The sequence below is a fragment of the Buteo buteo genome, chromosome 8, assembly GCF_964188355.1.
Source record: "Buteo buteo chromosome 8, bButBut1.hap1.1, whole genome shotgun sequence".
Classification (NCBI taxonomy): Eukaryota; Metazoa; Chordata; class Aves; order Accipitriformes; family Accipitridae; genus Buteo; species Buteo buteo.
Genome location: NC_134178.1, coordinates 17,241,986 through 17,251,243, shown reverse-complemented (window position 1 = coordinate 17,251,243; position 9,258 = coordinate 17,241,986).

Below are 9,258 nucleotides of genomic sequence, written 5' to 3'. Positions count from 1 at the left end.
GGTAAAATCTTGGACTTACAGAAGCCAAAGGCAAAACTCCCACTCATTTTAGCTGGGCCAAGATTTCAATATGCTTTGTGTATTCGCAGTGTGTATAACTTGATCCCTTCTAAAGAGATTTATAGCAGGCAGGAGAAACTACAACACTATAAAATGTTGGTGTGTACATACAAAGTGAATTAGTAGACACAAAAGATTTTGGCACTTAAAAGTCGGGTTTGAAAATGTAGCCCTTTATCAGCTTGAGCAAATGCATGTAGTAAATCCTGATAATTCCTGTAGAACTACTTGCACATTTTTGAGAACGTGGTTTCTGTGTATTATACTCTTTGCTTGCCTACAGCCAGACTCTGCAATCAGCAGCAGTTCTGTCTGATTAAGGACTTAAGACCACATCCCTGTACTACTCTGTTTTACAGAATATTCTGTTCCCAATGTATTATCTCCACAGATAGTAAGTATAGATGTTAAATCTGGAAACTGTCTGTAGGGAATTCAATTGATTTTCCATACACAAAAATACTACCTATATATTGAAACACATGAACTTTCATTTGCAGAGAGTCACTGTCGTGGTTTAATCCCAGCCAGCAACCAAGCACCACGCAGCCGCTCACTCACTCCCCCCCACCCAGTGGGATGCGGGAGAAAATCAGGAAAAGAAGTAAAACCCCTGGGTTGAGATAAGAACAGTTTAATAGAACAGAAAAGAAGAAACTAATAATGATAATGATAACACTAATAAAATGACAACAGTAGTACTAAAAGGATTGAAATGTACAAATGATGCGCAGGGCAATTGCTCACCACCCGCCGACCAACACCCAGCCAGTCCCCAAGCGGCGAATCCCTGCCCCCCCTTCCCAGTTCCTAAACTAGATGTGACGTCCCATGGTATGGAATACACCGTTGGCCAGTTTGGGTCAGGTGCCCTGGCTGGGCATGAGAAGCTGAAAAATCCCCGACCATAGTCTAAACACTACTGAGCAACAACTGAAAACATCAGTGTTATCAACATTCTTCACATACTGAACTCAAAACACGGCACTGCACCAGCTACTAGGAAGACAGTTAACTCCATCCCAGCTGAAACCAGGACAGTCACACACCTGGGTACAATGCAGAGTTTTAAAATATTATGCCATGAATTTTGCATGAAGAAGAAATGTGATCGAAGAAGTCTAAAAAAGTCAAACTGTGACTTTTTAAACAAACAACCCAGCATTAAATGAATACCTCTGAGATTCCTCCTTGTAATAAAAGATGGAAATCATGTTGACTGTGCTACAAAGATAAACTCAAAATTAATCTTGAGAAAGATCTTTAAGCAACCTAAATTCCCTGACAGTTGTGAAACTCTAAGTTGATTACTGATCTGGAACGAAAATTCATTTTTAAATTTCAGGGTTTTCTGTGAAATAGAAAAGCCAGTTGACTGGCAGGTTAGTGTAAAATTGTCTCTGGATTCACTGTCGTAGCAGATCAGACACAGGCCGCCTTTGACTGTGGCACAGACACGGCAGTGATCTGCTCCCGGCCTTTTGTCCGTGAGTTCAGTGCCTGGAAAATAGTGATAGCTTCAGCAGAGGCATTTCCGAGAATTGTCACATTCTTCTTGACCCCAAATCCTTTTCTGCCCACCCAGCGAGCCCAGCCGTGCATGGCACGGTGCTGTAGCAGCCTGCCGGCTGCTGTGTCCCTGTGGGCGGCCAGGAAGGGGCTTCCCCAGGGAGCGGAAGGCCAACACGGGGGTTGTTCTGGATCAGGCTCCAGAGCCCTGGCAGGGGAGATGCAAATGCTTCATTAAACAAAAAAATTAATCTATTATGAATCCAGCTAGCATAAGCCAACTTTTTCATTTCAAACGGCCCCAAGGAAGCTACGTAATTGCCGGTTGCTCTTACTAGGTCTTTCAGGGACACGATGCAGTGTGTAACGATGCCTCCAGCTCACCGGGCACGCACCTTTGAGGGGACTGTGGGAGTCGTGTGCCCCTGCCTGGGTAGGAATGAGCTCGTCACCACTCTGTGTGGGCCAGGCAGCTGCACGGCCCTGGGTGCCGTGGAGTTGCCTCTCCAGCCGCTCTGTCTGGCTGTACCTTGACTCCAGCTCAGGGAGGCAGAAGATCTGAACACAGGCAGCACACAACCAACGCACCCGGCAAGGCGCCATCTTTTGAAGGCCTTGCCCCCGCACTGCCTCTCCTCTGTGCCTGCCCCCAAGACTGTGGGGCTGAGTGCCTGGCCATGGGGAAAGAAAGGGGCAGGCCCGTGAAGCTGGTCCCCCTCCCTGAATGCAGCTGGCGGGTAGCCTCCACTGTGACGGGCAATGGCAGACTGGGCCTGGTGGCTTTGCTGGCCCCGCATCCTTCTCCCCCTGGGAGAGGGGGCCAAGGGGGCTTTTCCCTGCTCCTCCCCACTCAGCGGGCACTGCTTGCCCACTATGGGCTCAAAGCTGGCTGGGGTGGCAGTGGGTCCACAGGCAGCCAACATGGGGCCGATGAGCTGGCTTGGCTGTGGGGCTGCATGGGGTGGACAGCCCCTGGGGAAGCTCGCCCACCCCAGGGGCAAAGCTGGGTTTTCCTGCAGGTGAGGACAAAACAAGACATGCTGGTTTCAAGGCGGCACGTTCGGCTTGGATGGAGCCAGCAGCAGTGGGAGGCTAGTAGGAAGGGAGCCAGGCTCAGGTACCACAGCGCAGCAGTGGAGGCCTCTTTGGGCCATCCCAGCCACCGTGACAGGGGTGGGCTGCAGCGGCAGTCACCACAGAGGTGGCAGCACAAAGGACCAAATCTGATGTCCTCTCCATGAAGGCACCGCGGTGGAGAAACCACCGACCAAACCATCCCCCCCAAAACAGCAGGCGAGGCAAGCAACTGTGCAGACATCCAGGCTTCCCACCACAGCCTGGCATGCTGCCGGCCCCAGTGCCCAGGGCCCAGCGGGTGTCCTCACCTCCGCAGGGGAGAAAATTCCCTGCAACAAACCCCAGGGCATGGCCCAAGTGCAATAGCTTGATGGCGCTTGAGGCTTAGCCCCCTCCCACCCCAAATTTCACCAAAACTGGGTTTTATGAGTCGCTGTGCTGCAGCACTTTATAAAGTGCAAATTGGAAGTGCAGAGGGCAGTGACTTTGTAGGCAAACAGAGCAGCCATTATGTGCTTAGCAGTGTTCAGGGCCCTGAACATTAGGGTCTGTTTTATGGAGGGAATAAATACAGGTCAGAGGAGTGAGGTTATCCTGTCCTCACTGAAAAATGCACCACAACTTCTTTAAATACTGTCTAGTCAGCGACCAGAGAGACCTCAGCAAAAGAGATTCTTCCAGCTCTTTCAGCCAGATTACTTTTCAAAGCTAAAATATCTGGGTTGATAATAAAGGTATTAATCTGAAGTGCTGCCTATGCATTTACCTAAATGCCCATAAACTGTCAGGCTGTAAAAGCAAAATGTTTTATTTAATTCCAAAATAGACTTGCATAACATTAACTCTCCAGCTTGGAGAAAGGAAAACATCATGTGTATAAAATAGGCTATCTGAGATCCAAAGGCAGTACAGTTTCAGCCTCAGGCTTTTCTGCAACTGTTGTGCTTGGGGCTACTACTAAACTTTTCAACTTCAAAAAGAAATATTTTTTAAAACCAGAATAATCCTCCAAATTATTCTAACACAAGCTAGAATGTTTACTTTGCATAAATCAATAAGGAATATTTCTATACCACTGAAGAACTTTAAGCAGGATTCAAAGTGCTGCGAGAAATTTACCACCTACAATATTCAGGCCAAGGCAGCACAGGGAGTGTTTCAGTGACAGGCAGAGGTACAGGATGGTATTAGTCAGGGGAAAGATTTATTTTCTTCTGCTTGTAGGAAATGGATTTCCTAAGATCTTAGAGCTATTGAAACATAGTTCCTAACACTTTAACAATCTAGGTCACACATTATGTACATGATACTCCCTTGCATATTTTACAAAGGATTAAAATGATTAGTAGATATTATAAGAAGTTGCTGACATGAACAGTATGTGCTACAGATGGTTATAAATGTATCAGTAGGAGCTTGATTCTAAAGATCTCATTGACCAATGATGTCTGTTTTCCTTTTTTTCTAAGCACAGTGAAATACTTTGAGAGTTGAGGAAGGTTTTCAGTCTAATCAACACTTAGGCATTGAATAATTGATCATTAAATGAACAAGAGAAAAGCTATCAGGGCAAGTGTATAGACTTTTAATACATGAAAGCAGTGTGATCAGAAGTACTGCCCCAACAACCACAGCATTCACATTTCTGGGATGGGGCAGAAAGGCAGCTGTATGTCCATACGTATAGGCTCTCTGCTAGCTCACCTTGCCAGGGGTGGCTGTTCACAGGTGTTTGGGGAAGGCATACACAGAACAGGGTTGGTAAAATGTGGTCCTTCCCCAGCAGACCATCTCTACTTGCAGGGATCATAGGGTTAGAGACAATAAGAGGCACTTTAAATCACAAATTTAAAGAAGTCAAGGGTCTTTCTTTAAAGTTTTCTCTAACTACTTGCTTCCCAGATAAATCCTTCCATACTAATTCCCAGGATACTTTACTAATTTTCATTTGTTGAACTATTTCAGTTCAATCTGAGTTTAGAGCAACAATTTCTCTTTTGCACTCAACTCCCCACTTCTTGCCCTGCCCCATGATCAGAAGCAAACTCTGATAATGAGTACAGAGGGTGCTTTTTGGTTAGTTTTTATTTCTTGTTCACACCAAAATGAATGACAAACCTGTGCTCTGAGGGGTCTGACCCACCCTTGGTTATGTGTTCTCTTTCACCTAAGTGCAAGCATGACTGTCTGCACAAGTGAGACATTTGCCCCCATGTGACTGATCAATTCATATACTAAGAAAGGCTGATTGCAAAAACAGTTTAAATCATTTGGCCTTTTCAAAGTAGTACTCATCTCTGCTCTTGCCAGGCAAGAGAAGAATTATGTTCCCCTTTGTATGACAATTTTAAAAGAAGTTGGTTCAAAGCAAACAGTAAAACAAGATTAGAGGAATTCCTGACTGTACCACAGAATGATGTATGTAGCCTTCTGAAATATTTGCAATTTGTTAGAATCAACAAATTGCCTAAAGAATCAAACTATCCACCAGAAAAATCATTTCAGGTTGACATGATATTGTGGTTTCCTTGTGCTCCATCTGCCCTTCACTTATCTTGCAAATTCTCTGGAGCAAGGAGCATCTTCTTACGCCCTGTTTGCAGCATCCTCAGCACAAATAGGTCCCAGCTAAGGCTGGTGGGTGTTGTCATCACAGAAATAATTGCAAATATCAGATTTACAGTGGAGCCTCCATGGCCCTTCTTGAGGTTATGCAGCAATGTTTTCCTTAACTTTGCAGCCTGATCTGCAAACCACACTTATTCTGGGGAGTTTCTGACAGAAACTTGGCTTTTAGCAAGGACTTAAGCCCACAAATTGTTGCTATTACACTGTAGTGAAATGCCTACTTGAACAGGGGTAGACTGAAGTCTGCACATGCACGTTTTGCTGTATGTGTTTTTTAAAACCCACTTCTCTGGAAGATGTGCTGTCTGTCTTACTCCTCTCCGGGCCCTAATTTCATGTGTTTATGAGCCAAATTGTTTCTCTGAGGTGACACAGTTCCTCTTCCAGAATCTGCAGTGGGCTCCCAGCCACATAGTTAGTGCCCTCGGGGAGGAAGTGTGACCCCATGCAGAATGAATCAGGATTCCTACCCTGGGCATTGAATTACTGGACCTGCAAACACTGTACTTGGCATTATTCATGAAAAACAGGCCTTTCCTCAAGATCCCTTCTGCCAGCATCAGTGGCCAATCTGAAGCCTCAACTGCATATGCTACTATTCTTGCTGGGATTATTACTAATATGCATTATAATAAGAAAGCTGCTCCCTATTCCTAATGAACAGAGAGGATTTAAACATCTCCCTTCTAGAGAAAACAGGTGATTCATCTCTCTTACTGGGAGGAAAGACTGACATATGCTGAGCATATTGTACCCTCTCTTGTGAAGTTATAAAGCTTCCTCTATAGGCAAGGATCACTAAGAAAAAAATGCTTTCCTTTGCTCTCCCTTCCCCCCCAATAGAAACCATTTGATCCTTCCCTACAGTATAAACAAAGCTGCCTGTGTGCAATTGAGAAGAGCTGTTCAAAGATGTGAGATGTACAACTGAAGTCAACCACAGAAAGAATGGCTGAGGCTTGGCTAAATTTAATTAAAGTCATTCCCTTACTTAGGCTGGGAACCCAGACAATCTAAAAACACTTTGGCTCTTTTTTCTGACTCTGATTTTAGGCATGTGCTCTGTGTTTATTTCTTTTTGGTGACAGAAAGCATTACCTAAGAATCTGCTGGTTTTATTTTAACATGGGCTTTCCACAAATACTTTTCTGAAAGCTGGGGTATACATTTTACAACAGCTGGGGAATAGCACATGTCCTATGCATTGGTAAGGTATGTTATAATCTATAGCCATTTGTCTGTTGAAAAAATGCAGGTGCTTGGTTTATGGCAGGATTTTTTTAGACTGCAGGCTAGCTGAAGCAAAATTCTTACCCTTATTTCTTCCAGCTTGTCACACAATTCTAATGCCATCAGCTCAGCTTCTGCAGAATGGTCCCAAAAGTGCTCCTACCCAAATTTTCTCTTTGAGCAGAAGGACTGGATTAACAAAAAGAGTGCTGCTTTACACCATACTCACATCTGTGTATGTGCAACACTGCCATCTCTGAGAGATGCTCTGATCTGATCTTTCTGGCTAATTTTGGAGTAAGTCAAGAGGAATTCTCCAGCTTCCTCTGGATGACATTTTTTTGAGGCCTGGATCATAAAAATATATTGAAGATCATGGAATTCAAAGGATGCAAGCTGAAAAGTTTTCAGTAAGTTTGTTGATTGTCATTATTAGAAAGAGAAGCAAAAAGCAACTTTTTATGACAGTTTTTAGGTTGTTAATTACCCCTTTCAGTTTTATTAACTCCTGAGAAAGAAAGAAATGACCTGCCAGTCACACTGACATATTAAATAAATGTAACAAAAAATGTATTTTTTCCCCAACATGATCATGAAAATGCAGTATTTTTAACCAAAACTTTGAATGTTGACCAAAATGGTGTGTCAGTTTCAATTTTTTGTAAGCTTTATAGCTGGTTGGAAACAAGTTTATATTTTCAGTCTTTTCAGCTGAAATTGTTAATTGAAATAAAATATCTAGACTGAACCAGCAAATTTTGCATATTATATGAGCAAGAGCTCATCTTTGTGCTTATAAAAGTAAGCATGTCATAGTATGGCCATAATACCTACATCACAATCCAAGATGTTATGAAAGAAGAATGCAATTAAATTTTTTTATTTTTTTATTACTAGTGAATGGACAACAATATAACAAGAATAGGAGATGGCACAACTCATTCTTTTCTCTTACAGTCTTAAATTGAGACACTCATTCTCACTCTTTCAAAGCATTGATCTTCAGGGGATTTTCACAGAGCACTTAATATACTGCCACATCATTTTCCTAAAGCACCTTCAGTGTTTTTCTAAGGGAATGAGGGCTCTCCTATGGGTGCTCTGCCCCTGCCTTTTGGGAGTGAACTCCCCACAAATATCTAGGAAAGCAGCTTTCCCACTCCAGCTGCTGCGGTCACTCTGGACACCCAGCACTCCTCTCTTCTGACCTGTCAGGTCCATTTCTGAAGCCTAGACACTACTGCACTAATACAGATGCTCCTGCAAAACAGTTCCCTCTAGAGTTAGCTCTGCAGTCCTGGCATCTGCCTCCTGCTTCCCTTCTCCCGCCTTCTTCTCCCTGGCTGTTTTCTCAGCCTCTTCTGGGCCCACCAGCAGCTGGGGAAGAAATTGCTGCTCTGACAAATGCATTTATCTCCATTTGGATAGTCTGCAAAGCTACACATGCATAGGAGAGCCCTACTGTATCTACGTACCCAGGCACTGGCAGTACTCCTGCACAGAGAGCTACTGCATCACTAATGTGCTTCGAAGCTTGAAGAGACTGTGACTACCTGCAAAGTGGTGTCATAGAATCATAGACTCATAGAGTGGTTTGGGTTGGAAAGGACCTTAAAGATCATCTAGTTCCAACCTCCCTGCCATGGGAAGGGACACCTTCCACTCAACCAGGTTGCTCAAAGCCCCATCCAACCTGACCTTGAACACTTCCAGGAATGGGGCATCCACAACTTCTCTGGGCAACCTGTTCCAGTGCCTCACCACCCTCATTGTAAAAAATTTCTTCCTTATGTCCAATCTAAACCTACCCCCTTTCAGTTTAAAGCTATTACCCCTTGTCCTATCACTATATGCCCTTGTAAAAAGTCCCTCTCCAGCTTTCGTGTAGGCCCCCTTTAGGTACTGGAAGGCTGCTGTAAGGTCTTCCTGGAGCCTTCTCCAGGCTGAACAACCCCAACTCTTTCAGCCTGTCTTCACAGGAGAGGTGCTCCAGCCCTCTGATCACTTTCATGGCCCTCCCCTGGACTCGCTCCAACAGGTCCATGTCCTTCTTATGTTGGGGGCCCCAGAGCTGAACGCAGTACTCTAGGTGGGGTCTTAGGAGAGCAGAGTAGAGGGGGAGAATCACTGCCCTCGACCTGCTAGTCGCATCCTGCCCAGGGATGTCCCTGTCCAGGGAGTGGGAAGGCACAGTGGCTCGGGTCAGATTTTCTGGGCTGCCCAGGAGGGCACCAGCAGGACAACCCTGGAGGGTCTGCGTGAAACATGCTCCCACAGGGACAACAGCAGGGAACACTGGGGTGGCAGGCTGCTTACCTTGTCACAGCTTCTTAGCTGCACCGGCAGCCCCAGCCTTGCAGGGACTGTATGATACACTCCCACGCTCGGCTCTTGCAGCACCTCCCGCAAGTTGGAGGTTTCACCATATCTCCTTGCCCCACAGAGGAGCAGGAGGTCACAGCCCTTCCAAAACAAGAGCTGCACCAAGACTGCTGTACAGCTATTGTGCGTCCACCTGAGCTACCTGCAACCAAGATCCTCTCGGTACTAGAGAAGCCCATCTGTGGTAGCAAGGGGCCATGAAGGAGCTAAAAAGTAGATAAGCCTCACATGGGCTAAGCTCCGCATCTGGGGGTCTGCCGGAGGGGACTGTTAGTTACAGTGCCAGCTCTGCCTCGGGTGGCCCCGAAGCCTGTCCCATCTTCAGACTGTACCCACCCTGCTGCACAATGCAGCCACATGTCCCTGGAGTAG